Below are 11260 nucleotides of genomic sequence, written 5' to 3' on the forward strand. Positions count from 1 at the left end.
ATCTAGATTCCGATTCGTGTTTCCTTGCCGGAGTAGGTTTCGGAAAAAAAAAAGTCGGGTAGCCACGCTCCGTTTAGGCCCAAAATTTTTCGAAAACGCATTTTTCGAAAAAATTTCTGGCTATCCTATTTTTAGGTGTTTCTGAGTGTTTTGAGACAGGTGCCATTATAGGAAGTTTTTTTTTGACCCGTTTCCAGTTTTTGGGTCCGGGCAGTCGAAAAAAGAAAAATTGGTCGAAAAAATTTCGTGCCCATCCTGTCCGTTTGAGCTAGGAAGAGTTTTGAGACACTCGCCATTATAGTGATTTTTCGCAAAAAAAAAGCAGCGCAACAAAAAAAAGAGCGCAAAAAAAAAGAGCGAAAAAAAATTCAGAGTGTGCTTTTCCCTTGTTTACGTGCCACGCCGTGATTTTGTTGGTGTTCTAGGCTCGCGTCTCTAGCACAGTCTAGCCTAGGACCAGCACAGTACCGTCGTTGAGCATTTATTCAACTTTGCATCTCTGAATTGATTATTGCTGACCCTTTTTGCTACCATACTATAAGCCTTCCCAGCTCCACATATATCTACGTCGTGTGTTTGACTCTCCCTGGTAATCGCTCTATCCAAGCTTTGAGAGTTTTTGACTACAACGGTTGCCGATCACCGCCTGCTGCTGGGTAAGAACTAGTAAGAATTTGAGATTTGCTTGACGGATTTGTGATACACCACCACCACTTCTTAGTAGTTTGTAGGATCATATTCTTGTGTGTTTCTATTGCTGCTAACCATGCCAGGATCACAAGCCGACGAGATTGACTGGGAGAACTTATCGAACAAGGAGCTTCATGATAAGTTTCAGCACATGATGACTGAACAGGTGCAAGATGTGCTGAATAATTTTGAAGAGGCCATGGAGAAGATTACTGGCCTTGAGAAGACGTTCGAAACAAAGCTCGATAACAGATTTAATGAGTTGCTCGCGCGTCTTCCACCACCACCACCCGCTGCACCTAACGCACCTCTCCAACAACAACAACAACAACGACTACCTCCACGTCGCGAAATAGACCTTCGCCGAGCGAGCCGTGTTCCTCTTGCGTTTGGCCAAACTGTTGGTGCTGCTGTTGATACTTCTGTGGCTCCTGCTACTGCTGTTGCTGGTACCCAGGAGGATGATGAGTATGCGGGCGATTATGAGGATGAGGTTGATCAAAATCAGATCTACGAGCAGCCACCAGCACCACCACCAGCAGGTCGACCTCAGGTATATATTCGTAATGGTAGGCCTGCACCACCACCTCAGGTACGCGATGATGTCCATATTCCTAAACTGAAATTGAATATTCCACCATTTGAGGGTAGATATGTTCCTGATATATATCTTACTTGGGAGTTAGAAACTGAACAACGATTTACATGTTTACAATATCCTGAGGAGAGACGAGTTGCTGCTGCTGTTTGTGCTTTCAGTAGTTTTGCATGTGTATGGTGGTCTGAACATTGTAGATTATATCCTATTCCAACTACTTGGGCTGCTTTGAAAACTGCTATGCGTACGCGTTGGGTTCCACCATATTATCAACGTGAATTGCTTCAAAAATTGCAGCATTTAAGACAAGGGAAAAATTCTGTAGAAGAATATTATCAGGAATTACAAACTGGCATGATTAGATGTGGTATTGTTGAGGAGAATGAAGCTATGCTTGCACGTTTTCTGGGTGGATTAAATAGAGAGATTCAGACCATTCTAGACTATAAGGAGTATACTAATATCACTCGTTTATTCCATCTTGCTTGTAAAGCTGAACGTGAAGTGCAGGATCGACAAGCATTGGGGCGAACTAACTTTTCTGCAGGCCGACCTTCATCATGGACACCACGTGCATCTTCTACTTCAACTGCACCAGCACCTCCATCCGGTGCCACCTCCAGCCGTGATACAAGAAAATAGGCACAACCACCATTATCTGCCAAGAGCGCACCTGCGGGGCCTGCACAGCGTTCTTCTTCTTCCATGGCATCAACAGGGCACACAAGTGATATTATTTGTCGTCGTTGTAAGGGAGGAGGTCATTATGCGAGAGAATGCAAATCTCCGTGTGTGATGATTGCTACCGCGGATGGTGGATATGAGTCCGCTAGTGACTATGATGAGGAGACTTTGGCTCTTATTACACGTTAAGAACATGGTGGAGATGATTCTGATCATGAGACGCAATACATGGCTCCTGAAGACGCTGACAGGTATGAATGTTTAGTTGCTCAATGTGTTTTGAGTGTGCAGGTCACACAAGCTGAGCAAAATCAGAGGCACAATTTGTTCCATACCAAGGGAGTTGTGAAGGAACGTTTTGTGCGCGTCATCAAAGACGGAGGGAGCTGCAACAACTTGGCTAGCATGGAGTTGGTGGAGAAGCTTTCTCTCACCACAAGACCACATCCACATCCTTACTACATCCAATGGTTCAACAACAGCGGCAAGGTTAAGGTAACACGTACTGTTCGTGTGCATTTTAGTATCTCTACATATGCTGATTATGTTGATTGTGATGTGGTACCTATGCAAGCATGTTCCTTATTACTTGGTAGACCATGGCAATTTGATAAAAATTCTGTACACCATGGTAGAAACAATCAATATACTCTTGTTCATAAGGATAAAAATATTACTTTGCTTCCTATGACTCCTGATTCCATTTTGAAAGATGATATTAATAGAGCTAGTAAAGCAAAACAGGAGACGAATAAGAGTGAAAATCAGATTGTGGCAAAAGAATTTGAGCAACAAATGAAGCCTAATAATAAACCATCTAGTGTTGCTTCTGAAATTAAATTGAAAAGTGCATGTTTATTTGCCACCAAATCTGATATTGATGAGCTAGATTTCAGCAAATCTGTTTGCTATGCTTTTGTGTGCAAAGAGGCATTATTTTCATTCGAGGACGTGCCTTCCTCTTTGCCTCCTGCTGTCACTAACATTTTGCAGGAGTTCGCTGACGTCTTTCCACAAGACATGCCACCGGGATTACCGCCTATTCGAGGGATTGAGCATCAGATTGACTTAATTCCTGGTGCTTCACTGCCAAACCGTGCACCATACCGTACCAATCCAGAGGAGACGAAGGAGATTATGCGTCAAGTACAAGAGCTTCTCGACAAAGGTTATATACGCGAATCCCTTAGTCCTTGTGCTGTTCCTATTATTCTAGTGCTGAAAAAGGATGGTACATCACGTATGTGTGTTGATTGTAGAGGCATTAATAATATTACTATTCGTTATCGTCATCCTATTCCTAGGCTAGATGATATGCTTGATGAATTGAGTGGCTCTACAATATTCTCCAAAGTTGATTTGCGTAGTGGCTACCATCAAATTCGTATGAAATTGGGAGATGAATGGAAAACAGCATTTAAAACTAAGTTTGGATTATATGAGTGGTTAGTCATGCCTTTTGGGTTAACTAATGCACCTAGTACTTTCATGAGATTAATGAACGAAGTTTTACGTGCTTTCATTGGACGATTTGTAGTAGTTTACTTTGATGACATATTGATTTATAGCAGTTCTTTGGAGGAACATTTGGAACATTTACGTGCTGTTTTTATTGCTCTACGTGATGCACGTTTGTTTGGTAACCTTGGGAAGTGCACCTTTTGCACCGACCGAGTATCTTTTCTTGTCTATGTTGTTACTCCACAGGGAATTGAAGTTGATAAAGCCAAGATTGAAGCTATTGAGAGTTGGCCGCAACCCAAAACGGTCACACAAGTGAGGAGTTTTCTTGGCCTCGCTGGATTCTATAGGCGTTTTGTGAGAGATTTCAGCACCATTGCTGCACCTCTCAATGAGCTTACAAAGAAAGATGTGCCTTTTCTTTGGGGTACCGCACAGGAAGAAGCCTTCACGGTATTGAAAGATAAGTTGACACATGCTCCTTTACTCCAACTTCCTGATTTTAATAAGACTTTTGAGCTTGATGTGATGCTAGTGGAATTGGATTAGGAGGTGTGTTATTACAAGATGGCAAACCTGTTGCATACTTTTCTGAAAAATTGAGTGGGCCTAGTCTGAATTATTCTACTTATGATAAAGAATTATATGCTCTTGTTCGGACTTTAGAAACATGGCAACATTATTTATGGCCCAAAGAATTTGTTATACATTCTGATCATGAATCTTTGAAACATATTAAAAGTCAAGCTAAACTGAATCGTAGACATGCTAAATGGGTTGAATTCATTGAGACTTTCCCTTATGTCATTAAACACAAGAAGGGAAAAGAAAATGTTATTGCTGATGCATTGTCTCGTCGCTATACTATGCTTTCACAACTTGACTTCAAAATATTTGGTTTGGAGACCATCAAAGATCAATATGTGCATGATGCTGATTTTAAAGATGTAATGCAGAATTGCAAAGAAGGAAGAATGTGGAACAAGTTTGTCGTTAACGATGGATTTGTGTTTCGGGCTAACAAGCTATGCATTCCAGCTAGCTCCGTTCGTCTTTTGTTGTTGCAGGAGGCGCATGGAGGAGAATTAATGGGACACTTTGGCGTGAAGAAGACGGAGGACGTACTTGCTACACATTTCTTTTGGCCAAAGATGAGACGGGATGTTGAGCGTTTTATTGCTCGCTGCACTACATGTCAAAAAGCTAAGTCACGACTCAATCCTCATGGTTTATATATGCCTTTGCCTGTACCTAGTGTTCCTTGGGAGGATATATCTATGGACTTTGTTTTAGGTTTACCTCAACCAAAGAAAGGGAGGGATAGCATGATGAGGACATCAATACAATTGTTACACCCACAGCCCCTGCTGCTATACATACTGGACCAATTACTAGAGCTCGTGCACGCCAATTAAATTACCAGGTACTTTCATTTCTTGGTAATGATTCTAATGTTCATGAGAATATGATGCTGCCTAAATTGGATACATTTGTTTTGCTTACAAATGAAGGGCCTAGCTTGGAGAAGGATGAACATTGGAGCAAGAACAAGCATGGAGATGATGGCATGCGCAAGGGAAACAAGAACGGAGTGACAAGTGATGATTTCAGGACTTTGAAGCCACCATAATGGGTGCATGAAGCCTTGGACGAAATATACAAGATGCCACTTCATAAATTTCGTCCCGAGGCTATTTTAGGTGCTGCGTCACCTTATTATTGGGCCAGGCCCATGTAATTTCGAAATACATAAGTATAGGCTATTTTTAGAGTCCGTATGTGTGGGGAAATAAGAGATAGGGTTGATTTCGGACCCCTCCACCAAGGGCCACGAAATTCCACCCTCTTCCTCCATATATACAGCCCTTAGGGCATCGTTTAGACTTTGGGTTTTGTTTAGATTAAAAGTTCGCCATAGCTGCAACTTCGCGTACTTCGTTTGTGTTCAACGACCAGACAAAGGCGTCACAGAACCCCACCTTGATCAATAAAGCTTTCATCTTATATTCGCAATATCCAGATTGCAATCTTAGTTTCTTGCTTGTTCTTCGTTTGCTCGCAGGAAACAGACCCTCGTGGTCAGGTTGATCGTGCTCCGGCGTGGTCAATAACCTCTCGGAGTTGGTTTAGCGATTGCTAAGGCGCGACGTCCTCGCACGTTCGTAGTCGGATCGTCAAAGTCGACTTCCACCAAAGCGAAATCCACCATCTCATCGAAAGACGGGACACCTTTCCCTCTATCACACCGGGAATTAAGTCAATCTGATGCTCAATCCCTCGAATAGGCGGTAATCCCGGTGGCACGTCTTGTGGAAAAACGTCAGCGAACTCCTGCAAAATGTTAGTGACAGCAGGAGGCAAAGAGGAAGGCACGTCCTCGAATGAAAATAATGCCTCTTTGCACACAAAAGCATAGCAAACAGATTTGCTGAAATCTAGCTCATCAATATCAGATTTGGTGGCAAATAAACATGCACTTTTCAATTTAATTTCAGAAGCAACACTAGATGGTTTATTATTAGGCTTCATTTGTTGCTCAAATTCTTTTGCCACAATCTGATTTTCACTCTTATTCTTCTCCTGTTGTGCTTTATTAGCTCTATTAATATCATCTTTCAAAATGGAATCAGGAGTCATAGGAAGCAAAGTAATATTTGTATCCTTATGAACAAGAGTATAGTGATTGTTTCTACCATGGTGTACAGAATTTTTATCAAATTGCCATGGTCTACCAAGTAATAAGGAACATGCTTGCATAGGTACCACATCACAATCAACATAATCAGCATATGTAGAGATACTAAAATGCACACGAACAGTACGTGTTACCTTAACCTTGCCGCTGTTGTTGAACCATTGGATGTAGTAAGGATGTGGATGTGGTCTTGTGGTGAGAGAAAGCTTCTCCACCATCTCCATGCTAGCCAAGTTGTTGTAGCTCCCTCCGTCTATTATGACGCGCACAGAACGTTCCTTCACAACTCCCTTGGTATGGAACAAATTGTGCCTCTGATTTTGCTCAGCTTGTGTGACCTGCACACTCAAAACACGTTGAGCAACTAAACATTCATACCTGTCAGTGTCTTCAGGAGCCATGTATTGCGTCTCATGATCAGAATCATCTCCACCATGTTCTTCACGTGTAATAAGAGCCAATGTCTCCTCATCATAGTCACTAGCGGACTCATATCCACCATCCGCGGTAGCAATCATCACACGCGGAGATTTGCATTCCCTCGCATAATGACCTCCTCCCTTACAACGACGACAAATAATATCACTTGTGTGCCCTGTTGATGCCATGGAAGAAGAAGAACGCTGTGCAGGCCCCGCAGGTGCGCTCTTGGCAGATAATGGTGGTTGTGCCTGTTTTCTTGTATCACGGCTGGAGGTGGCACCGGATGGAGGTGCTGGTGCAGTTGAAGTAGAAGATGCACGTGGTGTCCATGATGAAGGTCGGCCTGCAGAAAAGTTAGTTCGCCCCAATGCTTGTCGATCCTGCTGATGAGGACATCAATACAATTGTTACACCCACAGCCCCTGCTGCTATACATACTGGACCAATTACTAGAGCTCGTGCACGCCAACTAAATTACCAGGTACTTTCGTTTCTTGGTAATGATTCTAATGTTCATGAGAATATGATGCTGCCTAAATTGGATACATTTGTTTTGCTTACAAATGAAGGGCCTAGCTTGGAGAAGGATGAACATTGGAGCAAGAACAAGCATGGAGATGATGGCATGCACAAGGGGAACAAGAACGGAGTTACAAGTGATGATTTCAGGACTTTGAAGCCACCATAATGGGTGCATGAAGCCTTGGACGAAATATACAAAATGCCACTTCATAAATTTCGTCCCGAGGCTATTTTAGGTGCTGCGTCACCTTATTATTGGGCCAGGCCCATGTAATTTCGAAATACATAAGTATAGGCTATTTTTAGAGTCCGTATGTGTGGGGAAACAAGAGATAGGGTTGATTTCGGACCCCTCCACCAAGGGCCACGAAATTCCCCCCTCTTCCTCCATATATACAGCCCTTAGGGCATCGTTTAGACTTTGGGTTTTGTTTAGATTAAAAGTTCGCCATAGCTGCAACTTCGCGTACTTCGTTTGTGTTCAACGACCAGACAAAGGCGTCACAGAACCCCACCTTGATCAATAAAGCTTTCATCTTATATTCGCAATATCCAGATTGCAATCTTAGTTTCTTGCTTGTTCTTCGTTTTCTCGCAGGAAACAGACCCTCGTGGTCAGGTTGATCGTGCTCCGGTGTGGTCAATAACCTCTCGGAGTTGGTTTAGCGATTGCTAAGGCGCGACGTCCTCGCACGTTCGTAGTCGGATCGTCAAAGTCGACTTCCACCAAAGCGAAATCCACCATCTCATCGAAAGACGGGACACCTCCGCCTCTATCAGGTGTAAACACTGCTATTAAAAACATGCATGAGTATGAGATCTTACTCTGACAAACCTATATTTGTGTTGAGGATCTTAATCATATTAATTTATGCTCTGGAAGACAACAACTATGATGTGCTTGCGACGCGAGAATGTGTGGGATGTGTGTGAAGTACATCTTGACTGTTGCGCGACCTGCATCAGGAGTCAATTGTCCAATCGCAGACCCTTACCACCTCACAGGGTTACCTCGATTATTAAGGATAAATATTTGGACAAAAATATTGGGCATTTAACGACCACACCTCATTCATCCGCAAGAATTGCTTTCCGCTACCGTACTAACCCCTTCTCCCACTACTGTTCGGGATAGCATTTCGTGTACTTCTTGATCCTTACCTCCCCCTGGATCGACTTACTGGGTCTTTGGTACCTGAAGTGACTTAGATTGAGAAGAAGACAAGAGACAACCTTGTTGCAATCGGACACGTTAAACATTCAAAGTCATTCTAATAATCCCTTCCACAAAATACATCGGGTTGTAAGGCCTTGCCTCAACCCATTGCCTTATAGAATTAATCGCATATGGCGATCGGATCACAAGATGAACTCGTTGAAGAAGACTTGCAAATGAATGATTGATTTATAATATGTGTTACAATAGTTGTCGGATGCGATACACGATTACAAGTATGACTAGCTTGGACATAGTATGTTGCGGTGATGATGGTGGCGGCAGCTGTGGAGATGAGATGGGAAATGACAATGGCTAGGGTTGGAAGATGGTTGTGGTAATCTGTTTCGTGAATGGTGCTCACTATGTTGGGATTTTGGCATTTGCCCTTTTTATGACTTGTGATCAGGTGGACCTCCTGGCGCCAATGGCAGCAGGTACGAGCAATCGGGCTCGTACCAAACATCGTCTTACGCTCTGGTTTTATCTTGTGAGCCTCTAGTTCCTTCTTGTCCTCCATCACACTTTTCGTTTCTACATACACTATGATTCCTTTTCATGTTTAGGCCATTCCCCTGGGAAAACACATTAAACAAAGGATTTCACGATCTCTCGCATTCATTAGTCATTAGTGGCAATATCAAAGTGATTTTCTCATAAATTTCGGGATTATCAAGTTCAAAGAACGGTGTGATGGGCGCAAAAATATAACTCATCAACCTTCAGTTTCAGCAGGGTTGCACCTCACTTGTAGCCTTAGAAACTCCTTAATGTAATCTGAGACAGTAATATTTCCTTGAGCACAATTTTGAAATTGGATAAATAGGATCTGGTCATAATCAGTGGGAAAAATCACCCTTTCAACAGACTTTTCATTCGCCGCCAAGTCCTCACATGGGGACCTCCTCTCAAGTCTCACCCCGCCTTCTTCTTGAAAACGATGCCACCATGCACTAGCTCCTCCTTTCAGCTTGTATGTAACCAAAGGAAACTACAATCTTCCGGAACCACGATGACCTCAAAGAAAGTCTCCACTTCATATAACCAATCAAGACATGTCTTGACTTTCACCTTGTATGTATCCCTTGCATATGTAGGCTAGGGTACTGATATGTCTCAAACGTATCTATAATTTTCTATTGTTTAATGCTATTATATTACCACTTTTATATACTTTTTGTAGTGATTTGTATTATTTTTCTGGACTAACCTATTAATTTAGTGTCCATTCTCTTTGTTTTTGGTTTTCCGATAAATCAATATTTACGGAGATCAAAACCACTTGCCGATTCAATGCAATTTTTTGAGCAACAAGAAACCCTGGAAACTTTGGGAGAGGTCTAGAGGACCTATAAGGATCCACACGGCCACCCCGCACGCCTTCGGGGTACGGCGCGCCCCTAGACTGTGTGGGCTTCACTGATACGTCTACAATGTATCTATGATTTTTTTATTGTTTCATGTTATTATATTATCATTCTTATATGCTTTATATGTAAATTTATGTTATTTTTGTGGACTAGCATATTAACTTAGTGCCCATGCCAGTTCCTGTTTTTCTGCATGTTTCTTTGTTTCATAGAAAAACCATACCAAACGAAGTGCAAACACGATGAAACTTTACGGTGATTTTTTCTGGACCAGAAGAGAACCTAGAAGCTTCAAGGAGAGACCAAAAGATACAAGAGGGCACCACAATCTCGAGGGGCGCACCCCAGGGGGGCGCCAACAACACTCGTGGCCCCCCTGAGCACCTCCCTGGCCTAATCTCTAGCCTATAAATTCCCATATATTCCAAAACCCCCCAAAGCGAGACCCGAATGATTTTAGCACTGCCGCGAGCCTCTGTTCTTCCGTGATCCCATCTGGAGGCCTTTTCTGGTACTCTGCCGGAGGGGAAAACAATTGGATAGGCAATCTTCATCCACCTTGTGATACGCCGTCAATATATCTATAATTTTTTATTGTTTCATGCTATTATATTATCAATCTTGTATGCTTTATATGCCATTATATTTTTTGTGGACTAACCTATTAACTTATTGCCCAGTGTCAGTTCATGTTTTTTTTCCTATTTCTTTGTTCGCAGAGAAACCATACCAAACAAAGTCCAAACATGATGAAACTTTACAATGATTTTTTCTAGACCTGGAGAGACCCTGGAAACTTCGAGGAGAGACCAGAAGATGCATGAGGGAGTGATGACCCATAAGTATAGGGGATCTATCATAGTTCTTTTGATAAGTAAGAGTGTCGAACCCAACGAGGAGCAGAAGGAAATGACAAGCGATTCAGCAAGGTATTCTCTGCAAGCATTGAAATTATCAGTAACAGATAGTTTTGTGATAAGATAATTCGTAACGGGTAACAAGTAACAAAAGTAACTAAGGTGCAGCAAGGTGGCCCAATTCTTTTTCTAGCAAAGGAAAAACCTGCATGAACTCTTATATAATGCAAAGCGCTCCCGAGGACACATGGGAATTACTGTCAAGCTAGTTTTCATCATGCTCATATGATTCGCGTCCGTTACTTCGATAATTTGATATGTGGGTGGACCGGTGCTTGGGTGTTGTCCTTACTTGGACAAGCCTCCCACTTATGATTAACCCCTCTTGCAAGCATCCGCAACTACGAAAGAAGAATTAAGATAAATCTAACCATAACATGAAACATATGGATCCAAATCAGCCCCTTACGAAGCAACGCATAAACTAGGGTTTAAGCTTCTGTCACTCCAGCAACCCATCATCTACTTATTACTTCCCAATGCCTTCCCCTAGGCCCAAATTATGGTGAAGTGTCATGTAGTCGACGTTCACATAACACCACTAGAGGAGAGATAACATACATCTCATCAAAATATCGAACGAATATCAAATTCACATGATTACTTATAACAAGACTTCTCCCATGTCCTTAGGAACAAACGTAAATACTCACAAAAGCATATTCATGATCATAATCAGAGGCG

The sequence above is a fragment of the Triticum dicoccoides genome, chromosome 2B (assembly GCF_002162155.2).
Source record: "Triticum dicoccoides isolate Atlit2015 ecotype Zavitan chromosome 2B, WEW_v2.0, whole genome shotgun sequence".
Classification (NCBI taxonomy): Eukaryota; Viridiplantae; Streptophyta; class Magnoliopsida; order Poales; family Poaceae; genus Triticum; species Triticum dicoccoides.